Source organism: Mustela erminea, chromosome 2 (genome assembly GCF_009829155.1).
Source record: "Mustela erminea isolate mMusErm1 chromosome 2, mMusErm1.Pri, whole genome shotgun sequence".
Lineage (NCBI taxonomy): Eukaryota > Metazoa > Chordata > Mammalia > Carnivora > Mustelidae > Mustela > Mustela erminea.
This window is the reverse complement of record NC_045615.1, coordinates 13,167,108-13,181,356: the sequence shown is the minus strand read 5'-3', so window position 1 is coordinate 13,181,356 and position 14,249 is coordinate 13,167,108. Positions and strand designations below refer to the sequence as shown.

The 14,249-nt window shown below is 42.1% G+C and overlaps 1 protein-coding gene and 1 long non-coding RNA gene across 2 annotated transcripts in view; both read right to left on the bottom strand.

Moving 5' to 3' along the window:
• The window catches only part of LOC116584246, a 28,590-nt gene extending 21,452 nt beyond the window's left edge, over positions 1-7,138 (bottom strand). The window contains exon 1 of the long non-coding RNA XR_004283112.1: positions 7,104-7,138. This is a non-coding gene — a long non-coding RNA (uncharacterized LOC116584246). The remainder of the gene's footprint in view (positions 1-7,103) is intronic.
• XKR6 (XK related 6) overlaps positions 1-14,249 on the bottom strand; it is a 299,312-nt gene that overhangs the window by 75,354 nt on the left and 209,709 nt on the right. The gene's annotated exons all lie outside the window — the stretch shown is intronic.

Sequence of the window (14,249 nt, the reverse complement as noted above, 5' to 3'; positions counted from 1 at the left end):
TGTGGTGGGTATTACGGAGGGCACATATTGCATGGAGCACTGGGTGTGGTGCAGAAACAATGAATTCTGGAACACTGAAAAGAAATTTAAAAATATAAATAAAAATTTTTAAAAAAACATTTTTAAAAAGGTGGTAGAACTCTGTGATCAGCAAGAGAGGGACTTGGTCATTTTTGAGGAAAAAAAAAAAACAAACAGAAGATGGAGGCAGTAAGAATGTCAACAGTTAAAAGAACAAGCGTTAGAATTAGACAACAGCTGGTTTAAATTGCAGTTCCATCATGTATCAGCTGAGTGGTCAAGAGCATCATTTCTTTTAATCTCACTAAACTTTAGTTTTCTTATTTATAAAGTAAGAATACCAAGATCTTTTTCATAGGTTTGTCTTAAGGATTAAATGAAATGTATATAATGAGCTTAGCTGAGCACATGATATATAGTAACCTGTAAATATTACCAATGTATTAAGAAAGTAATGTTTAAGCAGCTACAAGTATTTAAGAAACTCAAAAATATTAGCAAAATGTATCTATGTATAGGTTGAACAGTTGGGTGCCACAACACTATATCCTAAAGAGGTACTTTCTGTGCTAGAAGTCTGAAAGGGCATCACTAGTTAATCAATTCATTCAAAACTCTCAATAATCCATTGATAAGAAACATTATCATCAATTTACAGTTGAGAAAACTAGGAAACCCATCCTTCCACTGTTCAACCGAAAATCTTGGTCAGCCTTAACTTCTCTCTCATACCTCACACCCAATCTATTAGTATAGATTGAGGTCTTCAAATATATATTCATATTTCAACCACTTCTCACTAGTCCTCATATGACTACCTTAATCCAATATCCCGCAATCAATGTTCCTTGCAGGAAAATCTCCTACCCTTGTCCCCACACTCTATTCTTCACTACAACCAGAGAGATCCTGTTAAATTATAAATTATCCTGTCTATTCTCTCCTCAGGAATACATTATATGTTAGTAAAAAATAAAATAAAATAAAATAAAATAAAATAAAATAAAATAAAATAAAATAAAATAAAATAAAATAAAATAAAATAAACCTGCAATGACTTGCCATTTCACTCAGATCAAAATCCAGAGTCCTTACTTCAAATGCCAAGGTCCTTGTTTCTGCTAATAGGAATATAAATTAAAAAACAAGCTATAGAATGGGAAGACTACTTCCAAGTCATATATCTGTTAAAGGATTAACATCCAAACTATACAAATAACACATGTAACACATCCCGCAAAAAATCCAATTAAGAAATGGGCAGAGATACTGAATAGACATTTTTACAAAGAACACATTCAAATGGTCAATAGGTACATAAAATTATGCTCTACATCAGTCATCATAAGGGAAATGCAAATCAAAACCACAGTGAGGTGGTATCTAATACCTGTTAGAATGGGTACACCGAGAAGACAAGAGATAAGTAAGTGTTGATGATTTTGTGGAAAAAAACAAAGCCTTCTGCACTGTTGTGGGAATGTAGATCTGTATAACCACTAAAAAAAATGGTATGGAGGTTACTTTAAAAAATTAAAAAATGGAGCTACCATATGCTCCAGTAATCTCATTTCTGGGTATATATCCAAAGGAAATAAAACCACTGTGTCAAAGAGAAATCTGCACCCTCATGTTCATTGCAGCATTTCTCCCAAAATTCAAGTTATGGAAACAACCTAAGTATCCATCAATAAATAAATGGATCAGCAAAATATGGTATGTGTATATAATGAAATATTATTCAGCCATGAGGTAAAAAAAAAAAAAAATGAAATCCTACCTTTTGTGACAACATGGATGGAATTGAGGGTGTTGTGCTAAGTGAAATAAGCCAGACAAAGACAAACACTATATGATCTCATTTTTATATGGAATCTTAAAACCAACCAATCAAACAAACATAAATTTCATAGAAACAGAGTAGCATAGTGGTTGCCAGGGCCTGGGGGATGGGAGGAAAGAGTGGAGGATGGTAAAATGGTACAAACTCTCAGCTATTAGATAAATAATGTCTGAGGCTCTAATGTAAAACACAGAGACTAAAAAAGAAACCCAAAGTCCTTCCCATGGCTCTCAAGACACGTCATGGTTTGGGCCCTGACCTCTTCTCTGACATCCTCTCCTCTCACCCTCCCTTCATCTTCCCCATCCAGCCCAGATGGCCTCCTTGCTGCTCCTCAAACATTTAGTGAAGCTCCTGCCCCAGGGCCTTTGAAGGATCTGGAACACTCTTTCACGAGTATCTGCATGCCCTTCTCCTGATTTCTCTCAGGTCTTTACTCAAGAACCAATTTCACTGGGCCATGGGTGCTTGAGGGTTTAATGATGCTATCCTCTCTTCTTTGGAAAAAGTTTAAATATTTCCATTTTAAAAACAGTATCAGGGGCACCTGGGGGCTCAGTGGGTTAAAGCCTCTGCCTTCGGCTCAGGTCATGATCCCAGGGTCCTGGGATCGAGCCCCCGCATTGGGCTCTCTGCTCAGCAGGGAGTCTGCTTCTCCCTCTCTGCCTGCCTCTCTGCCTACTTGTGATCTCTGTCAAATAAATAAATAAAATCTTTTAAAAAATAAAAAATAAAAATAAAAAACAGTATCATTTAAGTCAATTCCTCAGGAGCGGTTTCTCCAGCAGTCTCTCCAGACCCGATCCTCTGCTTTAATTTTTGTTCCTTCTCACTGTCTACCATTTTCCTTATTTATATTATCAGTTATCTGACTACTCGCTAAGATGTAAGGTCCATGAGTGAATGGGTTTTTAATTCATTTTGTTTGCTACTGTCTCTCTAGTACCTAGCATAGCTCCTGACATGAAAGAGGGGCTCAGTAAATTTTTGTTGAATAAACAAGTAGATGCATGAACTCAGTCATTCTCCCTAAGATGTTCAGTGATTTTCTTTCTTTTTTTTTTTTTTTGTAAATTCTGTTCTCCTTTGGAATCTTTTGATTTTGTTCTTTGGAAATCCCCAGTAGACTTTATAGATATTATTTAGATATATCAACACCATATAGACACCACTGTCATTTCCCGGAAAGCTGAGAACCCCCATTGTCATGCAAATGTAATCCAGGATCTGAAGGATGAGGGGACTCTAAACTTAATTTCATTTTCTTCCATCCCTTTTCTCCTTTTCCATGCAGGATACACACATAAATCAAGGTTCTTGAGGAGCAAGATAGTATATATTTCATTACATATTGCATACAAAAGGGAATAACTCGTGGCCTATTCTGAGACCTGTCAGCAACTCAGAGCCAAGAGGTATAAAATGTGTCACAATTCCAGAACTTGGCACCAGCTTAGGGTGCCAAAGAAAGAAAGGAGGTCAAAGAGAATTACTGATCCTACTTCTTCACAGAATAAACTGGCAAAAACAAAGCACCATGACTCTACGAATTCAAGGTCTGCAATCTGCCATTGACCCTTCTGTGGACTGAAGGTACAGATTTACCATTCTATTCAGTGGCATTCCCAATAACAAAAATTCACAACATTCTAAGTGACTCAAGGGAAGACAGCGGACCCTACCCTGGACACAAAATACTTACTCAACATTTCCAGTGGGATTCAATTCTGATATTCATTGAATACTGCCAGGAACAAGTTACATCCTTCTGTTGATTCACTGCAACTCCCTTTGTTAGGTATGAGGAAACACACAAGGGGGTGAGGTCTACAGCCTAAAAGGGGCATGAGCTCTGGTCTATTATATTATATAGGGAGTTGGGTAGTGCCTAAGAGGAGTAAAGACCAGGTAAGTGCAATCACCTGAAGAACCCACTAGTTGAAGAGAAGAAGTGAGTTAAAGACTTATGTGGTTGGATTAGGGGAAATGAATAGTGAGCTATCACCAAAGCTGACAAAAATTATATGTGGGTTAACACTTTTCTTATGATTCCTTTGGTTGAATTGTCAGTGAGAAAACAAGAAAGTTGGAGCAGGGGAGGGGGGTAATTACACACAGACTTGAAATTGGACATAAGAGTTAGCTGAAACTTGCACAGGCCAAAATCACAAACCATATGAAACATGAGATCACCAATATCCACAAAAGGTATAATTTGAAAAATCAAATCTGTTTTTGTCACTGAAAGAAGTCATGAGGAAGGAGAGAAGAGGCTAAAATTATAAGCTCTCAATATATCAGAAAGAATAGGTTCAATTCCTGGCTCCACCACCTGATTGATATGTACCATTTGATAAATTCTTTAGCCTCTCTAAATTTCAGTTGTATCCAATAAACTGGACCAATATCATTATTTATCTTGCAGAACTGAAGGTATAAAAATTAATGAGATAATACATGTAAAGCATTTAGCATACTGCCTGGCAGATAGTATACACTCAAAAGGCATTATTAATAATATTGTGATAACACAGAGGGGGAAAATGCCCCGTCTGGGTCACAGACTATTGGGGAAAAAAGTGCTTCCTTAACAGCGAACAGTACAGCAGAGATTACATGAGAAATGATCTAGCCAAACTGACTTCCTCAGTCCCTCACTTCTGGTGTCCATTGACTGACTTCTGTTTGCTACATGCAGATTCTGATGAAATGCCATGATTCAGTCTTGATCTACCCATATTCAGGCAATCAGAAGGTCCACAGAACAGATCACACACTGTGAATCAGATCATGGTCCCTGTTGTACTATGTGATCTACAGGAGGTCATCATTATTTCCTAGAGAGCAGTGACAATCCTTATAAAATGCTGATTGTAATCATGATACTCCATACCTCCTATGAGAAGTTGTAAGGTGATGGACCACTATATTTTAAAAAATGTTTTGTAATAGCCAGGTATCTGGATGGGTAGTGGTTATATTTGCAGAGTGATTTTCAATGCAGTGTTAACAAAGAACTGCTCCAGTTCGAAGGAGTTGTTAGCGTGCGAGGCTGCTGCTGGCCGTGGTCCTGAAAGCCAGCTTCGTCTCCAAAAGCAGGTTCTGGCTCACAAGTCAGAGCGGCTGGGATTTATCAGAGTGTGTGGTTGCTGCAGAATATTTGACTGTTATTTTCACAACAAGCACTATTGACCGTGGATCTGAAAAGCCTTCTCTGGTTCAAACAATAGTTGTTCCTAGTCACAACCCAAGTGGCTCAAACTTGTATTCAAAGCTTTGCTCTAGCTGAAAGTGCCTTCACCTTTTCTTTTAAACTTGAGTTAGTTTTTCCTTGATCCTCTGACTAACTGAAGCCTGAGGGTCATTATGATTCAGAGGATTCAAAGAAGCACTTCAATTCAAGATTTATTTGGATGTTAAGATCTGAACAAAATGAGTCTATCTTTTCTGGGTCTTTGGGATTGCCAGAGGTCTTAATTTGCTGCAAAATAACAGCTCAAACCAATATAAGAGCAGATACAGGGGACCTTCTACACGAAGAATGATCCAGGCTCAAGCAAGGTTCTCTATGGACTTGGGTGAGCAGCTAATGGCTAACCTCTGGCCCTAAATCAGGACAGAATCATGGTTCCTAGTCTACATTTCATTAAAGGTGAGGTTGTAGGATTACTGTCTTCAGTAATTTATATTTCAGTGTCTATATCTCAGTCGCGCTCAACTTTCTTTCCTCATCCTATGTAAGATGGCACTCTTCCTTTTACTCCTGACCATACATCCAAATTGGAACTGGTTCAAATCCTTTTCATCTCTGGTTTTGCTTCCAAATACCCCAAATGGGTAAAGCCTAGTGAAAAAAAAAAGTGGGAATGTAAAACTGGATAATTCCATTCTCCACTAAAATCCTGGCTCCATATTTCAGCTTCCTTTTTATAAACAGGTGGTTAACAACGGATGTCATGAGACAGCCATGTGATGGGTACAGCAGGAAGCACAGAACTGGGCAGGAGTCCTACCCACAGGCCTTCATAATCTAAATATCAAGATCTGCACTCTTCAGAGAATAGAGATCTATAAATAGCAGAGTGATGATATCATCACCTTCTAGCCTGTTGCTGTTCAGCTATCAATTATTTTTTTAAAAGCTTACCAAAAAAATTACAGTTGGTAGTAAATTCTGCAGCACCATTTAACCATAAGCATGCATGCATGTGCACACACACACACACACACACACACACCACAGACCAATAGATTTTAGTGGCTACTTATTAGAATGAAGAATTTAATTATCCAAAAGCTCACCTCTCTGACTGTATGCCAGAGCTCATGTCTCTAGCTAGTACCTAATGCCTTCTCCATGCTTAGAGGGGCTGATGTGCATCTCTTGATAATTCACCAGCATTGTCTATAAACAAGGTCTCTATTTCTCTGTATAGTGAGAAACTTAGCGTTTAACCTTGAATAAGTAGCAGCCTGTGAACATTTAAAATAGGTCCGATGTGTTAAAGTGAACCCTAATCCCCCTCATTCTTGTCATGAAGTGAGATCTACATTGGACATCCCAGGAAAGAATCCTTGAGTAAAGCCTCCACTTCCACATGACCTTGAACAAATTCCCTGATCTTCTCCATTCTAGTAACCAAGCAGTTGGATACACAGTAGGACTGTGTATTAAGCATGTCAATTCTGCATCTTCAAGAGAACAAGTGTTGCAGCTACAGTTCTGCAGGAGATGGGAGAAAGGGGTGGTCCTTGAGGCACATCCACAGCCCCTGAAACAGCACCACCAAATGGACCTCTATCATCTCAAACTCAGCTCCACTGAGTTCCTAAATGGTGTTAACCCTCAAGCTGATCTGAGACAGCAAACCACCTCAGAAGGTCAGAGAATGTGACCTTTCCCCAGCGACCTTGGATCCTTAACGCTTCTTCTAAAAATTGGTGCCTGGTCTCCATGAATAAATACCAAAGAGGAAGAGAAGAGGGTAGGTGGGAAATAGAGAAAACATTCTGTTTAAAAATGTATATATGTGTGTATCTACATCTATATAAATAGAAACCAAAATGGAACATGGAGGGGCACATGCTATTTTAAGGAGGAGCTGCAGTAGTAAAGTAACCTCCTGAGTGATGCTACTTTCTGGCCACATGCCTTCGTGTCCAGGAGAGGCTGTGGTGCTTTTTATTCTAGTCACATTGAATGCCTCTTACAAATCCATCCATCTTAATCAGCACCTACCATTTGCAGCAGCAGCCCCGCAGTCAGGAAGCAGAGGAGCAGACAGCAGGAAAGGACAGGGTGTGAGGGCAGTGGTGAGAGGTGACGTCATAAAAGGAAGGAAGGAAAGAAAGGGGGTGGGCAAGAGCCAGTGAGGAAGGGGAGGAGGTGAAAGCCCAATGGTCTAACTCCTCTGCCTCCACCTCCCTCATTTTTAATGGATTCTTCCTTCCTTGGTGTCATTCTCTCAGCCAGGGGAAGTGCTAACAGTGAGCCAGAATGGGGCCTGTATCTTCAGGGATGGGCATGCTGCAGTGCTCAGAGGTTTGAGGAGCAGGTGCCCCATCAACTGAAGCTCCTGATGCAGGGTAGGTAAGATGTGCATAGTAGGAGGGAGACTAAATAGCTGTTCTCTGCATCTTCCCTCTGCTCTGCTCCCTCTGCTCCTTGCCTCAGCCTTATCCCACCACACGTTGGGAGGCCCTGGGTCTTGGAGCAGTCCTGCCTCAGCCACCTGACTCCTCACCCATTCATATACCAGGATCCTGCCCTGTTGTCCTTTGGAATGTTTCCACTGGAGTTCCAATCACCCAAAAGTTCCAATCACCCAAAAGCCAGGATCTTTCAAAGACAGTCAAGGGTTCCCCACCCCACATAGTCATAACTACACAAGCCCCATAGCCTAAGCCTTAGCCCACCCATGCTAATCTGGGTGGGGCCTGGAGTGAATTCAGAGTTCAGAAAACCCTTGTGCCCACCAAGCCTTGGTTTTCCCTATCATAAGGCCTAGACCCTGCCTAGTATTTCACTTAACTGCTATAGTCAGAACACACTAGAAATTGTAGCCATCTTGGCTAGGCTCCTAAAACCCCTGCCAGCCCGTGGGCTCTGACTCCAACCCCTAGCTGGGAACTGAAGTCCCTCCTCAAAGCAACCCACAAGGGAATGTGACCATCTACCAATGTCACTATACTAGGGAGCTCCTAAGAACTAAACCCCTGGAAAAATCGGTACCAACCTGAATCAAGCCTGAGCTTGTTGTATACCTTCAAACCCTATTGTTTTTTAGTTACATTGTCTTCATTAGGCCAGTTCCCCAGGCCTGGTTCCCAGCTTTACCAGCTTTGCTCCTGAGGTTGGCCCTCAGCAAAGCCCTCTGGAGTTTGATGTTTCCCAGGCAGGACTTGGCTAAAGGACTTCTGCTGGGACTAGTGGCAGTCTGATCATCTCAAAGTTCAGGGTTAGTGGGAAACCAGCAGGAGGTTCCTTGTCAGAGGGAATGCAGAGGGGACTCTGCGAGGTAACAGTCCTCAGGCCTGGTCGTGAAGCTGCAGCTGCTCTAAGAAATAAATCTTGAAATTAGACTCAACAATCCCAGAGTTAGAGATGACCTATGTGTTATTTCCTCATCATCTCTTAATGTGTGCCTGAAATATTTAAAGAGACTAGTATTTATGAAGTGCCTATTCTCTGCTTATACATGTATTACTATGTTTAATCAGCAGAACAACTACAGACAAGAAAAATCATACCCATTTACAGATGAGGAAACTAACTCAGAGGACTTTGGTGACTTGTCTGAGCTCCAGGACTAATAAATGGCAGAGCCAGAATGCAAATAAAACTCTACCGAATTCCAAAACTCATGATGCTCCCCACCGCTTTCCAGTAAAAGGAGAGAAAAAGCACAGGGATGGTAGAAGAGATGAGTGGGACACACGGAAAACCAGCTTCCTTTATCACAAGCTGTATCTTTGCCAAGGCTGTTATAAGAGATAAGGTTGACTGTGAGTTACAGTCTCTGGTTTCCCAGCAAGGACTGCTTGTATTTAGACAGCATTGCCTGAGGACCTGAGAGACTTAGGCTAGAACGACATGGCAAGAAGCCTCAATAAGCAGTGACCATGCAGGTTGTATAGACAAGAAAACATTTTTGTCTTTGCTACCAGTGTAGGCTGGTAAGAGGCAGGAGATAGGAAAAATCCATTTGTAAGCTATTAAATTGGAGATGTTGATTTGCAAGGCTGAACTAGAAATCAAGAAAGCTGCCTAACTGGAGGCTGCAGCATGCCAGAGGGTGAAATTAATGGGGGAAGAGGATCTTCCTTCAGTGGAGATGCCATGAATATAGAGAGGTAAGCCAGCCAGGGGTGTAGCTCCTCCTCTGAGGATCAGGGAGCGAGGTGACCCCAAAGGATCCTTCCAGCCATTCTCTAGGTCACTTTCAATGACAGGGCTTCAGGGACATCCCATGTTCCCCATGATCAATCTCCTCAGTATTTCTCAAGATGTTTCCTTATTATGGACCCCACAGTTGAGAGCTCTGAAGTCCCATATCCTAAGGAAAGCTCTCCACTACCACACACACACCCTACTACTTCAGACCCCATTACTTCAGACACACCACACTCAGACCCCATATTCAGCCCTTTTAGGAAGTCATTAAACTACTGAGAATCTTAGAAAAGCAATGAGTACTCTGTAGGAAAAAACACCTACACCCAGTTATCTACATGTTTACATTCAATGCCAGCAAAGAGTCCTTCTGCTCCAGAGAGTCTCCCTGAATCAAGCCAGGCTTCTGCTTCTAGAGACCGTCTTTGGCGAACTTTATGGGGATATCAGTACCCAATGAGAACAGAACCTAATTCCATAAACAGGACTCTCTAAATGGGGTAAGGCTGAGGGCTTCAATCTGCTTTTGCTTCAACTTTTCTCTCTCTTTACCATCTATCACAAGTCCATGTTTCCCCCTGAAATTCTCTTGAGAATGCTTTTAATCCAGCTTGGAAGGTGTTCAGCACCAGGAATACAATGAAGGAGATGCAGCAGGACAGAAGGCTGAGCTGTGACTGGGGGCAGGAGGGAGGGGGCTGACTCACTCTACTTCCTGGATGGGGTAGTTTTGAGGATTAAGTGGAGCTATGTCTGTACATTAGTCAGGGGTCTCTAGACAAACAGAACCAGTAGGATATATAGAAGTACACAGAAAAGAAGAGTGGTTATAGAAATTGATTCACACAATTATGGCAGTAGAGAAGTCCCAGGATCTGCTTTCTGCAATCTGAAGACCCACGAAAGCCTGTGGTATAATTCAGTCTGAGTCCAAAGGCCTGAGAACCAGATGCAGCAATATCCAAAGGCAGGAGAAAAGGGATGTCTCAGCTCAAGGAGAGAGAACAGATTTGCTCTTCCTTCACCTTTTGTTCTGTTGAGGCCCTCAATGGATTGGAGAGGCCCACCCATACTGGGGAGGGCATTCAGCTTTATTGAGTTGACCAACCCAAATGTCAATCTATTTTGGAGACACCCAGAAATAATGCTTCATCTAGCACCCCATGGCACAGTCAAGTTGCCACATAAAATTAACCACCACACTCTATAAACATGCTCCACAGACGTTAGCTTGTTCTAGAGTCAGACCTCTGCCGATTGGGAACAATATGACTTGACCATGTGACAAAGTCCTATTGATTAGAAATTAGTATATTATTCTATTGCCTAGTGGAGTTTTTGAGAGGTTGTATACATTCACATGTACACCATTAATCAATTACCCTCCCCTGGAGTTGGTTTGGCTCCAAGGGTTGAAATCTATTTGACGTCTCTTTGCTGGACATGGTCAGGTGGGCACTTAGTGAATGTGATCAGATCATATGAAGGACTTGCAATTTACACTTGCTATGTGTCTTTGGGCAAGTAACCCATCATCTTGGGTCTCAGTTTCCTTATGTATATGATAACAGAGACTAGATAACTGGATCTTTTCTAAAACTCTTCAGGATTAATGTTCTGGGATTCTATGCCACACACTCACATAAATATAAACAGGGAGAGAACTTTTAAAGGAAGTGATACCTGGAAAGTTAGATACTTTTCTTTAGTAATTGCTCTTCTCAGAGCAATAATATTTTTCTTAAATATTGATGAAAATATCCTTTGTAACTCACCCTGTCTGTATTCTATGAAGAGGCAATTTCAGGGGTGTGCAGAATAGTGGACATGGTAAGTTTCTTATTAGCTGAGTGTCCAAAGCTCTAGTAGGCACTTTACTCCTCTCTCAGTGATTTCTGTTCTCTCCTGACTATTTTCTGACTGCTCCCAGCTAATTTGAGGAAAGGCTTTGAATTGCTTTTTTTCTAGTCTCTGCTTTTTTTCTTATGTTCATTACATACAAGAGAAGTTAAGTGTGAAGAAGGGGAGCACATCTCTACATTGCTGAGAGCAAGAAATAAAATCTTCCCAATTACAGGTTTCTCTCTAATTTTCCTCTTTGAAGAATAATAAAACATTACACCCACCCATTTGCATTCTCTGAGCTTTTTGTCTCCAGTAGGCAGAGAAGGTGTAAATGGAAATATACATATGTTACTGTGGGATGACTGCTCTGGTCCCTAGAAAAGGGACTGGTCTTGGGGAAAAGGAGAGTAATAAACAAAGGTGTCTTCATAGTCCTTCCTCAAACCACCTCATATGTGCTGACTTTCATATCTTCTCTACACACTTTATTATAAGTGACTCCACTCAGCAAGACTTAAGGAGCACCCGGTACATGTCAGGCTCTGTGCTCAACCCAAGGATGACAGCAACCACAATAACACTTTATAAGTGTCCCACCTTTTCTGTGTATCAGATGCTGTTCTACAAGCTTTATGTGCTTTGCCTCACTCAATCCTCAAGACAATCCCACCAGGGAAGTATAACTACTATTTCCTTTGTGCAGATTGAAGAGATGGAGCACAAATTAACCCAAAGCCAGACCCCTAGTAACTGGAAGACCCAGGAGGTAAACCCAGAGTGTGGAACTCCAGAGTCTATGCTTTTAGCCTCCTCAGAATATGGCAGACCCTGGCCTCTCCTTCTACCTGGGGAGATGGCCATATGAAAAGATAATTAAGGCACCACAGGTAAAATTTCTTCCTATAGACCAGGGTTGTGGAGAGGAGGCCACTGTAGGTAGAGGGAATAGCACGTGCAATGACCTGTAGACAGGAACCTCTGTAGGGGACCATGGAAAGCAGTAGGTATGTGGAGGGGAGAGGGGGGTAAAGAATATTGATTGGGTGGTATGTAATTTGTGTCAACTTGATTGGGCCATGAGGTGCCCAGACATTTGGTCAAATATTATTTTGGGTGTTTCTATGAGGGTGTTTCTGTGTAAGATTAGCATTTGCATCGGTAGACTGAGTAAAGCAGATTGCCCTCCCTAATATGGGTGGTCCTCATCCAAGCCAATGAAGACCTGAATAGATCAAAAGGGCTGACCCCTCTCTCTGAATAAAAGAGAATTCTTCCTGCCCGACAGTGTTCCGACTGGGATTTTTTTCCCTGCCTTTGGACTAGCACTGAAACATCAGCTCTTCCTGGGTCTTGAGCCTACCAGCCTTCAGACTGGAAAATGCCATTGGCCTTCCTGGTTCTCAGGCCTTCAGACTCAGACTGTAATTATACACTGGCTCTCCTGGGCCCCCAGATCACCAACTACGGATGCTGGGGCTTATCACCTTCCATAACTGTGTGAGCCAATTCCTTATAATGAATATCTCTCTGTCTCTGTCCTTGATCTCTTTCTACATCTTCTATTGGTTCTGTTTCTCTGGAGAACCCTGACCAACTCAGGTAGGAAGTGCTGGGGGGCGGGGGGAATGAAAATGAAAGGGAAGTTGTGTCCAAATAATGACAAGTGATTGAGGTCATGGATGAGAGGCTAGACATAACTGTCCCTTGCCCTTCCAGAGAATTCCATGTTAATAAGCAAGCAAGGTAAAACTCGTAGAGTGTCAGGCATGATCAGGGCAAGTGGAGGACGATGGAAGGGACCTCACAAAGACCATAAAATAACACTGTGAGAGGCATTTGTAGTCCTAATCACAGGATGCGTCCTAGAGCTGAAGGGGCATTTACAGAGGTCCTAATCCTACCCTTTCGTTTCTATAAGAGAAGGCTAGGGCCAGGGAGAGGAGGCAGCTGGTCTGGGGTGATGCCTGTCACCAGCTCTCCCTCAGACACAGTCCAAAGCTCACTCCCAAGATCCCATCTTCCCACTGACCCAGCTGGCCCTGCCCAAAACAGGCCTGGGAAAGCTTCCCTGTGATGTAGAGAATGAGGAAGAATGGCCGCATGTGTGCGCACACACATATACACACATCCCATGGTTGTCATTTTGAGCCTAATTGTTTTAACACCAGCTGTCAGGGCTGCAAAATTCTTCTCTGATACCAGTGACCTGCAAGATCTCGAATAACGAGGATGTGTTTAAAAATAGTCCAGATTCCTGGAATTCACCTCTCCTTCTCACTCTCCCTGCTCCGTCTTACTGACAGGCCTGGTAAGAACTCCACTTCAAATTTGTGAGTACAAAGCCAAAAACTATGATTCAGATTTATTAGGAGTGGTAGAGAAAAGTGGTGGACAAGAGCAGGAGCTGATGAAGAAGCAGGGACTCAGGCTGTTTGTCCAGCAAACCAGCTAGAAACCTTGGCAGAGACTCTCTCCAGCTTTCCTAATAGGGTGCTCACTTCTTCCACTGCCCCAAGCCAGGCTCCAGTTCCCCTGGGCCGACAAGAACCTCAACCACTATGATCTGAATACTCTTTGTTGGCAGTGGGCCTGCCAGCTCCCTGCAACCCAGCCCAGACCCCACCGACTCTGCTCCCTCTGCCTCCCCGCAATGTGGCAGTGAGGGATAAACTAATTCTGGAGCCAGACAAACTCAAGGTCAAATCCTGGCACAGCTGCTCACTAGCTATGGGACTTGCCAGTCAAATTCCCAAATCTCTTGCAGTCTCAGTTTTCCAACTGTAAAACCTAGCTCCTACGATTGTCCTAAAGATAAATGTGAAGAATAAATTACCCTCCATTCCACACCGGGAAGGTAACAGAAATCCTTAAATATTTGTTCCTTTACTTCCCGTTTGTATGCCCAGCTGTCTTACTCTTTCAAACATACTTTGATGACATTAAGAAGGGAAAATTTCAGTCAGAAGGAGTTATCATGTTTGTGAAGGAGTTCGATCATTGTATTATTTATGGCACTGAGCAGCTGAAAGCAAGTTCAACGTCCATCCTTGAGGAAATGACCAAGTTAAGACTCATTTCTTCTATGAAGTCATTGCAGGTATTCAAATTCTATTTTACCGACATGAGAAAATGCACATAATATGTTAG